This window comes from Hyaena hyaena, unplaced genomic scaffold (assembly GCF_003009895.1).
Source record: "Hyaena hyaena isolate Hyena2069 unplaced genomic scaffold, ASM300989v1 scaffold_1484, whole genome shotgun sequence".
NCBI lineage: Eukaryota > Metazoa > Chordata > Mammalia > Carnivora > Hyaenidae > Hyaena > Hyaena hyaena.
In genome coordinates, this window is record NW_024082116.1 from 164,608 (window position 1) to 176,950 (window position 12,343).

The 12,343-nt window shown below is 38.2% G+C and overlaps 1 pseudogene; it reads right to left on the reverse strand.

Annotated features, from left to right (window-relative positions):
- The window catches only part of LOC120225709, a 33,460-nt pseudogene extending 22,310 nt beyond the window's left edge, over positions 1-11,150 (reverse strand).
- Between the last annotated feature and the right edge of the window lie 1,193 nt (positions 11,151-12,343).

A 12,343-nucleotide genomic window follows, 5' to 3' on the forward strand; every position in this document is an offset into this window, starting at 1 on the left:
GCTGGAACCCACAAACAGTGAGATCATGACATGAGCCGAAGTCGGTCGCTCTACTTACTGAGCCACCCAAGCACCTTAGGCAGTTTCTTTCTTGTGTGGAGCCTACACAATTTCTTACGAAGTGCTAGTAACTACTTGAATCTTCTAAACTCCTGTCTCTAGTAAAATGACATTTCAATTTGGAATCTAGCAACTATCAATGCAAGCCAACCTAAATGCTGTTTTGCTGTATCTTTTGTTTTTAATCTTTTTTTAATGTTTTATTTATTTCTAGGAGAGAGAGAGAGAGAGAGAGAGAGAGAGAGAGAGTGTGAGAGAGGCAGAGACAGAAAATCTGAAACAGTCGCTCTGAGCTGGCAGTCAGCCACAGAGCCCGACGCGGGGCTTGAACCCATGAACCGCGAGATCATGACCTAAGCGAAAGTCAGACGCTTAACCGACTAAGCCACCCAGGCGCCCCGTTTTGCTGTATCTTTAACCTTTGGAATAAAATTAGGAAGCGCCCACGCCCACACTTTTTTTTTTTCAAATAGCCTAGGATCATATATGACATTTAATTTAGGGTATTTAATTCATGAGGAGGTCGCAAGAAAAACACACCCATAAATAGTAAAAGAAATGTAAATTAGAGTGATTGTTAACCAGCTCCCAGAAACCTCAGAACTGAGACCCATGTGTCCCAGGGATCCATCTCATGCAGGCATCACTCATCTCAAAATAACACGCATGCACATTTCACCTGAGAAATTTTTGAATCCACATGAAGTGTGATGATGGGTTTTTACGATAGCAGTTTTATGAGTGGGTCATCAGTACCAAAGCACAGAGATGTTAGTTCAGTATTCTAAGCCAGAAGGTGATAAAGTTCAGCTTGTTGGCCAAATCCAGCCATGTCTGTTTACTCCCGTGATGTTCAGAACTGCTTGCATGCTACAACAAAGCTGAGAAGTTGCAAAAGAGACTAGATGTCCCTACAGTCCTAAAATCCTGAAATACTATCCTGAAAATCCTAAAATACTATCTGACCCTTTACAGAAAAAAAACCAACCCTGGATTTGGGCTCTCCTATTTAGGTAGGAAAAAAAGAAGAAAGAAAAACTACGGTCATAATTTTCATCTTATACTATTTAATACAGGATTAAGTGGCCCAACTGATATAATTCTAGCTTAACACATATCAAAGAAATGAACCAATGGTAAATCTCAGTCAGAGGGTCAGTTTAGCTCAAAACTAATAGATGTGGTCGTCAGTCCACAGTCTTTGAAATCAACAAATGACACAAAGAGTAACATCTGTTTTCCCACTTTCCCAAGTAAAAGCTGATAGATTCTGGTTCCAGTGAAAAAGGAATAAACATACTTCATTTTACCTCTCCCACTGAAAATAGCTAAAATCCTCAGACAAAATTCATAAAGTAGCTACTGGAGGTCGCTAAATATTAAATAGCAGGTGGACTGATCGTTGCAGGGAGGAGAGGGGCGTCAGTGATTAGACAAAATAGGAGAAGGGGAGTGGGAGATACAGGCTTTCAGTTATGGAATGAATGAGTCACAGGAATAAAAGGAACCACATAGGGAATATAGTCAACAATACTGTAATACTGTTGTCTGGTGGTGGATGGCAGCTACGTGTGCCAGCGCAGCATAAAACAGAGTCTGAGGTATAAACCTGTTGAGTCACTATGTTGTACACCTGAAACTAATGTAACATTGTATGTCAACTATACCCAAAATAAAAATGAAAATAAAAAATAAAAAAGAGCAGGTGGATGAGGTAGAGCTGTCAGAGCTTGAAGAATGACCATGCTTTGGAGATCTAGTCTATTTTTAATTTTATTTGCTTGTTTGTTTTGCCTTTGTCTCTGTGCTTGGACATGTGTATCTACTGGAATTATGAAGAGATATAGACAGAAAAGCCCCTTTTGTCAGAGGACCAGGAAGAAGGTATGTTATAGGACAGAACTCTTAAGACTTTCCTTGTTTGCATCCTAGGAGAGTGTCACCAATGAGACTGCAACTCTGTTGCAGGCAAAGTGGTGGTATGAGCCACAAAAGGTGGGGGGTGATGGTGGCTCTTGTCTCCTGCTAATTTCCCCCCAAGGTAGTCATAGTCCAAGATACACCAGGAGTCACAAACTCTGCTTTTCAGTGCGTCATTAGGAGAAGGGCCCAGGAAACATGATATGCCTATATATTCTAGAGTCACGGTAAATTGGCACAACTTGTTTCAAGAAAGTTCACAAAATCTGTTGAGAACTATGCAAATGATCATATCTTTTTAAAAAAAATGTTTATTTTGAAGCGGGGATGGGGGAGCGGAGTGGGATGGTGGGAGGGGCCGAGAGAGGGAGAGAGGATTCCAAGCAGCCCTAAGCTGGATACGGGGCTCAAACTCACAAACCGTGAGATCATGAGCTGAGCCAAAACCAAGAGTCAGACACTTAACTGACGGAGCCACCAAGACAGCCTGTTCACATCTTTTGATATAATAATTAACTTGTAGGCATATGCCCTACAGAAAAAATCCAAATAATTTTAAAAGCAAAAAAAAAAAAAAGATATTCATTGAAGCTTTATTATATAAATGAAGTAGTTTCATACTATCCTCAAAATGATTTGCATTAAAAACAAAAGATATCAACATGAACTGTGTTCAACCATTCATGGGGTCATTACGAAAACTAGGGAAGAATTTAAAATCCATATGTAATATTATGTAAAAAACAGGTTTTAAAGTTGAATTTGAGGTATGAATAAACTACAAGTGAGCAACAAAAATGGTTAGTTTTTAAGACATTTTAGAAGTGGTTTTCAGGGTTTATAATAATGATACTGTGAATTTTTATTTTTTATTTTACTTATTTTCTCAAGTTTAAAAGAGACAGAGTGCACACATACACAAAGAGCAGAGAGAGAGGTAGAGAGAGAGAGAGTCCCAAGCTGTTGACAGCACAGAGCTCGACATGATGCTCAGTACCTGGAACTTTGAGATCATGACCTGAGCCACAATCAAAAGTCAGGCACTTAACTGGCTGAGCCCCCCAGGTCCCCAAAATTGTGATATTTTAAAAAGACTCATAATGATTTAGTCTTCATTTGGCTATGGCATTGGTTTACAAAAATCAATTTTTCTAAAGAATCCTCTATTCCATATTTGACAAGGTCTTTTAGCATCAGAGATGTTTAGGTGGCTCAGTCGGTTAAGCGTCCGACTTCGGCTCAGGTCATGATCTCGCTGTTCCTGGGTTCGAGTCGCGTTGGGCTCTGTGCTGAAAGCTAGCTCAGAGCCTGGAGCCTGTTTCAGATTTCTGTGTGTCTCTCTCTCTTTCTGACCCTCCCCTGGTCGCGCGCGCTCTCTCTCTCTCTCTCGCAGAAATAAATAAAACATTAAAAAAAAATTTAGCGTCAGAGATGTTTATAAACCGAAACAAAATAAGTAGATGAGTAACCGTGGCCAATAATTCGATGTAAGTATCAAAATTCTTAATATCTTTCAGTAAATGAGAATTTGGAGACTATCTTCCAAGAAAACTGACAAAACATATCTTTCAGTTTTCTGTTGCTGAAAGAATTCACTAACACTTTCTTTCCCTATTCTTTTTAATTTGACTGAACGGCTTCCTTGGTATAAAGCCTGTTGATAAGGTTGTTGGTGTAAAATAATGAAATGGTCCACACACCTAAAATCTCTGGACTATGATTTTTTTAATTTCACACAGCTTTGCACTCACATATTCTGGCTGCGGATGCAAGTGGAAGTGAGTGACAGAAACGCAGTAAGTCCGTTCCAGTCATGTTCTCTACTCCTGTTGGGTGGAGTGAACTGAGACATTAAGATACTGCTGACAGTCTGGAATTCAATTCAGCTAATCAAACACTGATTGTCTCCTACATGCCAGGTGTTGAGCAAATCGTGTGAATTCGGAGTAGTGATCTGCCTCATGGTTGCCTTCAGAAGAGACAGGCACGATACAAATCATACAAAATTACAAGGGCCGTACTAAAGGAATACATTCAGTGAGGTGGAAATACAGGGGACATCACAGCCAATTCTTCCTAGGCTTGGGGGCAGGTCAGAGACTGTCAACACTTTGGCATTGAATTGGTCCTTGAAGCACTGGGTAAAGAAGGTCAAGACATAGACTGGAGTCATGAGAAATGTTATAGTATTACAGAAAAATAGTTGACAAGATCCATTTCTGGTTAAACCACTCAGAGAATGAGGCATAGAAGGGATCTTCACCAATTTGGGGAACATCTTCAAAAACAAAACAAAAGTATAGCTAACATCATATTTAATGGCAAAAGATTGAATGCTTTCACCTTAAGGTTAGAAGCAAATCAAGGCCGTGTGCTCTCGCTACTTCTATTTTATATTGGATTGGTGGTTCTGGTTCTAGCCAGTAAAACAAGGAAAAGCCCCCAGAATGGAAAGGAAGAAATAAAATTGTCTTTCTTTGCAGAAGACATGATGTTCTATGTAGGAATCTCATGAACTCTAAAACAGGGGCTAACAAGTATGTTTAGCAATACTGCAGAATGAGTGACTGGTATGTAAAATGATACTTTTATGTTAGCAACAAATAAGTAGAGACAACAATGATGAAATATATAGGAATAAATCTGTCAAAAGATATGAGGAACTTGGTACACTGAAAATTATTCAGCAGTCCTGAGAGGAATTAAGAAACTCTAAATAAAGATGTACTGGGTTCACTTGTGATGACTCAAAATTATTAAGATGCCATTTTGCCCCAAATTGATTTACAGATGCAATAAAATTCCAGTTAAGACCCCAGTAGAAAGTTCTGGAAATTGATAAGATTATTTTAAAATGTATAAGAAATTGGTATGAAAATCAAAACAACTAAATAGCCAAATCAGCCCTGAAAAAGAACCAAAGTAGAGACCCAATGCTATCTCTTGGAAGACATTATGAAACTACAGTAATCAAGAAAAGATGGTATTGATGTAAAAACAGATATATCCAATGGAATAGAATAGAGAGGGAAAAAATGACACACACATATGAAGATGGGAGTTTTGCAATATGTGCAAAGGTATGGGGCACCTGGGTGGCTCAGTCAGTTAAGCTTCCGACTTTGGCTCAGGTCATAATCTCACAGTTTGTGAGTTCAAGGCCCACATGGGGATCTCTGCTGTCAGCACAGAGCCTGCTTCAGATCATCTGTCTCCTTCTCTCTCTGCCTCTCCCCTACTTATGCTCTTTCAAAAATAAATACATATTAAAAATAAATAAAAATAAAAGAGACTGCTCTTTAAAAAATGTACAGAGGTACTTCAGTGGAGAAAGAATAGTGTTTTCATCAAACAGTACTGGAACAATTAGAATACCAAACAAACAAACAAAAACACTTGACTTTGTCTCAGGCCATACATAAGAATTAACTAAAAATCCATCACAGGAGACATGATGCAACTAATGAGTCATCAATGGGGCTTTAAAGAACGGGTCCCTGCCTCCAAGTATGATGGCTGCAAAATTCCTGGCAAGGTAGGCGGAGTCCCCTGTTGTAACAAAATCACAAATCATCTTCTCCCTTACCCAGTCCTGCATCCTTTAGCCCACAAATTATTGTCTCTGGGAGTACACCCAATAATCGTCTTGCACTAAAATATCAGAATTTTAGAATCTGTTTCCCAAAGATCCCAGCCTAAATCAGTGATTGGGAAAGACCATCTTGGACAACGTACAGAGTCAGATGTCCACACTAAGCCACCTTTAATGAGACAGCCACAATTGCTGATTGACACATGTGTTGCATTCACAACTCAAACACATGAGAGGAATTGCTGAAGAGATATTTTCACAAAATCACGAATAACCCTTGGTGAAGTTCTGAACAAAACTTCATCTTTTCTTTATTTGAAGTTCTATTCCATGGAAATTAAATGTATATAAAAATAGCCTAAAACAAATTGAGGAAAAATAAGCCCCTACTTGGCTCAGAGTATTTTAAATAGGCTTTCTTCTACCTCAATGGCTGCTGAGTCACTTGAAGGTTGTGTAGGGTGTATGACAAGTCTTCCTTATACAAATCTGCCCTGCACATATAGCACCTCTGTTCCCTACCCTCTTAATGCTCTTAATCCCTTCAGTCGTTGTGGCTACCCTAAAATGATACCAGAAGCCTTCAAAAGTTACCAGGGTCCCGAATGAAGAATACTAATCGTAGAGGGCAATCTATGATGTAGCAAGAAGCTTTGGTTTTATTCTGTACATATTAGGGAGGCACAACAGCCCTTCCTGTAGAGCAGTGAAACGTGTGCATGGGAAGAACACTTTGGTGCCAGTGTGATTAAAGAATAAGGCAAAGAAGAGGGGTCAGGATTAAAAACAGATAAATCTGGTATTAGTCTATAGCAATAGTTTCATTCACAAATGAAGATATGCCAAAATAAGACAGGAACCCTGGAGTAAACTGATAAAAAGATTTAGAAGTTTTAAGAAATTATAGGTTGACTCAATATGGTAGGTAAAGGATGCAATGTCCTGAAGGGCCAAATTCCAGGTGCTCATGATCCGTAAAGGCAAAATAAGAGGAGTAGAGATTTTTGTAGATATTTTATTTTGCTCTGTTTAGTGGATACAGCCTTAGCTATTTTTAGACTGAGGTAAAGATAGAAATATAAGATACATCGATATAGATTGCAGGATTCGTACTTGATGTATCTGTGTATGTGTGGAATTTGCTGTATATCCATGACCATTTATTCTTTCTTCCACTATGTTTTAGATTGGAGTAGAGCTGACATAAAGGTTACATAAGTTTCAGGCATACAGCATAGTGGTTCCACATGTCTCTGCATTGTGCTGTGCTCACCTCCAGTATAGCTGCCATCTGTCACCATACAGTGTTATTACAATACCGTTGATAACGTTGGCTTTGCAGTACCTTTTATCCCCATGACTTATTTATCATATAACTGGAAGCCTGTGTCTCCCACTCTCCTTCACCCATTTTGCCCATTCCCCCAATCCTTATCCCTCTGGCAACCATCACTTCTCTGTATTTATAGGTCTGCCTTTGCTTTTTGTCTGAGTAACTATTTGAATATAATAATTTACCTTTTAAAAACAAAATTTTTCAATCTTTGTTCACTAATTTGGAACTTGCAATAGAATCAGCACATTGGTCTGATTTTCTACTGTTTTTTCCAGTCTCTAAATCATGCCTCATACATATGAAGACACCAAAAGAGAATTGCTGAGTATAGGAATATATGTATCCTGTGGTTGTAGAAGAGAGATAACATTATGTGTCATTAGTATATGTTTTAGAAGAATTTAATGAAGTAGATCTGATGGTCTGTGGAAAGTATATAAATGCCAAGCTTATATTTAGAAGACTGGCTTCTGGTTCTGAATGTGTTGCCAGCTATGGGACCCTGGACAAGTCCTTGGACTTCTCAGATCTCAGATCTGTGTGGAGCTGAGGGATTGGAGAAAGACCTTTAGTTTTCCCTAAACTAGCAGGAATGGTATGTTTATTGTCAAGACAAAACAAAATATAAAAGAACAAAGAAGGAGAAAACAAGAATGTAATATTGGAAGATGAAAAAAAAGGGGGGGATAAGTAAGTACCACATCCAGAGATTCTAATTTAAGTGGCAGCCCAATAATTCTAATGTACTGAAACTGGATAGAGTGACTCTATTTTGTATTTGTGTGATTCAGGATTCCCTCAACAGGGGAAAAAATTACCAAGATTTCTCATATTGCTCTGACTTTTGAATTAGATGTAACTGGGAGGTTGGATATGGTTCATCAAAGAAAGAAGGAGGAAGATAAACAGACCCTAGAGGGGGAAAAAAAACCCTCAAATCAGGAGGAGGACAAAAGAAATTTCAAGGATCTTAGCAGAGGAAGTTTCTAGATAAATGCTAAAATTAGAGAGAAGCCAGTCTAAGTATCAAGAGCATGGAAGTTTCAGAAGAGATCCTTTTTAGAAAAAATTTACTTAATGCTTATTTATTTTTGAGAGAGAGAGGGAGGCACAGAATCTGAAGCAGGCTCCAGGCTCTCAGCTGTCAGCACAGAGCCTGAAGTGGGACTTAAACTCATGAACTGTGAGATCATGACCTGAGCTAAAGTCGGTTGCTTAACTGACTGAACCACTCAGGCACCCCAGAAGAGGTATCTTTAAACAAATAGGACTAATAGTGTAAATGCTGTGATGGATTATGTGTAACATTTCATTTAAAGGCTTCAAAACTTTAGGAAGGTGTAGGAAGAATTAACAACATGTACAAAGAAACATTAGTGATGAAAAAGTCAAACACTGAATCAACAAAAGAGTGCTCAGTTTTGAAAATATTTAAAATATTTGAAATTATTTAATCAATTTGCATATGACTTTCAGGAGGATGTTGTGGAAAAGCAGAGAAAATAATAGCAAAAGAGAACTGAATTATCATCTTCATGATTTAGAGTCAATAGATAATATACATAATTGGTGCTACGAAGGGTAGCAGGGTATATAAGTTATTTAGAAACATGGAGATGTGTGAATGTCATAAAATCTTAAAAAATAGAAGGTAGTTGCCTCTGTGGAGGGATCTGTGGCAGGGTCTCTAAACCTTGGTGCCGTGTGAAATTTGTCATGTGCAGTATCCCTGGCCTCTGGGCACCAAATACCATTATCAACTCTCTCCTCTTATAGTGTCTCTGGACATTACCTAGTGTCTCCTAGGCAGCAAAATTATCCTTGGTTGAGAACCATTGGATGGAAGGGAGGGGCAGAATTAATATTTTGATATCAACATTTATAATTTGACTTTTAAAATTATGTACTTGTAGTTTTTGAGAGGGAGAGAGTAAGCATGAGCAGAGGAGGGGCAGAGAGGGAGAGTCTTAAGCAGGCTCCATGTTCTGCGCTGAGCCCGTGACCAGAGCCAAAATCAAGAGTCGCTCACTCAACCAACCGAGCCACCCAGGCACCCCTATATGTGTATTGTTTTGATACAATAAATACTAACATAAAATGAGAGTTGAATGAGACAATTTTAAATATAGTTTAAAGTCTAAAATGCTACTAGGCCAAATTCCCAAGTATTACTCTTACCTACATTTCTTTAGATGTAAAAAGTGAAATCTCAACTGAATAGTTTATATAACACAGTTGAGTGGGTAGTACTGGGTACATAGATATATATAAATCCTTTTCCCTGATTGCAGATTACTTACCAACCTATCTGGACATTTGACACAAACACCGATATAATTATGGAGAGATTTTGGAGAGGTTTTGGACTCAGAGGAAAATGTTCTTCCCCGTTTTCCCCCACATTAGCTCTCTGTCTATGAGCAATGCCTAGCATATTATGCCCATTAAAAAAATAACAATATTATTTTTAGATTTCCTTCTCCTGAAAATCTTTCTCAGTTTTGTGACTATGGAAACAGATGATAATCTATGTTTAACGATAAGTGCTATTTGTATCTCAAGGAGGAAACAATAACTCACCATGAAAGACTGGGAGATGATTCTTATAGGAAAGTACAAAATAGGGCTTATGTGTCTTAGGTTCTTAGGTCCTTGTCAGCAAAAGTTCTTCTCATAATGGAAAAGATAAACTCATAGTGATCCCTGATAGAGTTATCCTATTTTTTATGTTGCCATCATACCTGATAGGCTGTGTTTGACCACTTAAGGTATCTGTTTGGTACAAAATTCAACATAGAAATGATGTGGCTTAGCACTGATAATAAGTCTCTGGGAATGAATTTCTCTTTACCAGGTTTACAAGGTTGCAAGAAATGCAAAACATTTTGTAAACAGAGATGTTTGTTTTTTGGTAAATAAGAATGCAGATGCTTTTAAAATATAGGTGTAAATGTGGCTTTAAGTGGTAATTCTATTAACTCAAACAGTCTGGATATACTTTCTTCTGATATACCTTTCCAGGATAATTGTGTTTTTCAGAAGAAGAATCTTCTTTATCCCAAATCTGTTTTGTTGCAGTTTGCTTTATTATTATTTATTAGTGTAGATAGGACCAAGGGCATTTTCACATGGCATGAAGTAGATTTTTATTTTTTAAGCCCAAGAACAGACTGAAGTTTGCTAGTGAAACTGCTTGGGTAAATACCATCAATTCTGATGACAGATTATTTTCAATAATCCCAGGCAATTTTGTTACACTGCTGTTATGTTTAGGTGATAGAAAATTAAAATGATAAAATGTCTTTATCTCTTTCCTGCAGCTGTTTTAGCTATCCCATAAAATGAGTTTATACTGTCAGCTGTACCTGTCCAGAAATATATAAATACCAGTGGCATTGTTCCTTAAGTATTCCACTAGTCACCATGGTGCGTAGACAGTCTAATGGCCCATTTCTAAAGAAAATGTTTCAGTGTCTGTTTTTCAATTATTTGAGAAAAAGTCACATTCATTGCTTTGCCTGGTGTCAGGGTCATCTCACCATATATATTATGGTAAATTACTGTAATAGGAGCACTTGGCATGTTGCGTTACAGTGAAAAGGAAAACAGATTGGATGGAAACAAGAAGAATTCATTCTTCTTCCTCTCTGGTGTATGTGCCCTGACTACCGCCAGGGGAGCTCATTAACCTTTCTCCCACTGTAAATGTTTCTAGAAAGTAGAACCGAATTGACCAAGCTGTGCAGTCAGGCAGCCTTTCTCTCTTTCCCTACTGAAGATAAATGCCTGTTTCCTAGGCCTTTTAAATGGGATGATTTAAATATAAATTTGGATTTAGTTTTGTTCTCAACATACTTATGTGTGCCATTTATTTTCACTTATGAATGAACATGTTAATTTTTTTTCTGTATAAGAACCTAATATGTTCCGGGTAGACATGCTCGTGAGATCTGTACTGAACTTGTAGCTTCACTCTTTCCATAGATGTTTTCTTCCTGAATTATTTTTATAAAAAGAGCCAGTAGCTCTGAGTCCATCAGAAATCAAGTTCATAGATTCACTGAGGGCTTGCCCTCTCTTTGGTCACTTGGTACCTGAAACACAGCTCTTTCTCCACAAAGGCACTCCCTGGTTTTCATATTCACTTCTCTGTAGGCACATTTCTTGGAACATGTTTGTCTGAAGTGTAACTCTGTGAGATTCATGTTCTTGTTGACAGTCTGGTACAGTGTTCCACCTCATCTCTTAGCGTTCTTCTCTAAATATCGGAACCACACTGAGACCTCCATTATTCTGGAGATGGAGCAAGCTGTTTGCTTCTGTGATTTGGACCTAACTACTTTGGATCTGACTTTGCTTCTGTCAGACACATCTTTATACCATTACATTCTGCTGGGTACTCCAACTAGTTCTGTTCAGTAACAGTGTACCTCAGCATGTCAAGATGGCCCTGTTTCTTGAGGGAATCCATGCCAGTGGATGCCAGGGAGCAGATGTTCCTCTATACCAAATGAATAAGCAACTGGGAACAGTCTGGTTTCAGGTCAGCTTTAAGTCCCTTCTTTTCATGTGACTTTTCCTTTGTAATTTGGACTCATGGTGCTGAAGGGTGTAGTGCTTCCTTCTGGGACAGAGAAGAGTATGGCAGCTAAGACCAGGGGGCCTACACTCATATGAACAGAGCTTACATCCTTTCTCTACCACTCTTTCTAGGGAAGTCATTTCATCTCATACACTTAGGGGAGGGTTAACATTAAGTGAACTATTTAGGGAAGTTACTACATTTTTGGGTATATGTTAAGTATTTTTAAAATGTGAAAAAAAAAAACAGTGAGTAACAAATATCACCTTGGTGCAACATTAGATTTGAAGACTTCATGCTTTCTGAGGATCCTTGGAAACATTCTGGCTTTCTGAAAGCCTTCCATGCCAGTACTGAACAGGACAGGACCTCCCGATAACGTTGTACCCTGGGCAAGATCCTGGATCAGACCCTTTCTGGCACTCATGTTCTTTAAAGGAAGCAAGAGAACAGCCCATCATTATCCAGTTCTCATCATTTAGCATTATGGTGACTGTCTTTTCTTTGCAAACACCGAAAATTGTTCCTACATGCTTTGAGACTCACTCACCAATATCAGTGGCTAATACAATTCTTTTAATCTCACAAAAATGTATTAACATTCAAGGGTTTGGAAATCACTATTAACCAAAAGCAAGTGCTGTGTTCTTAAAGACATCAGACACCTCTTGTATTATAGCTAAGACAGTGTTTTGGGTTTTGTTGTGGTTTTTTTTGTCTTTATTGAAAGAAAACAGAAAACTCTCATTAGAGTGATTTGATTTTCAGTTTTATTCCATGGCTAAGTGTAGCATTAAAACTGCAACATACCAGGAATATTGACAGTCATTTAAAAGATGATATATCTAGGGAT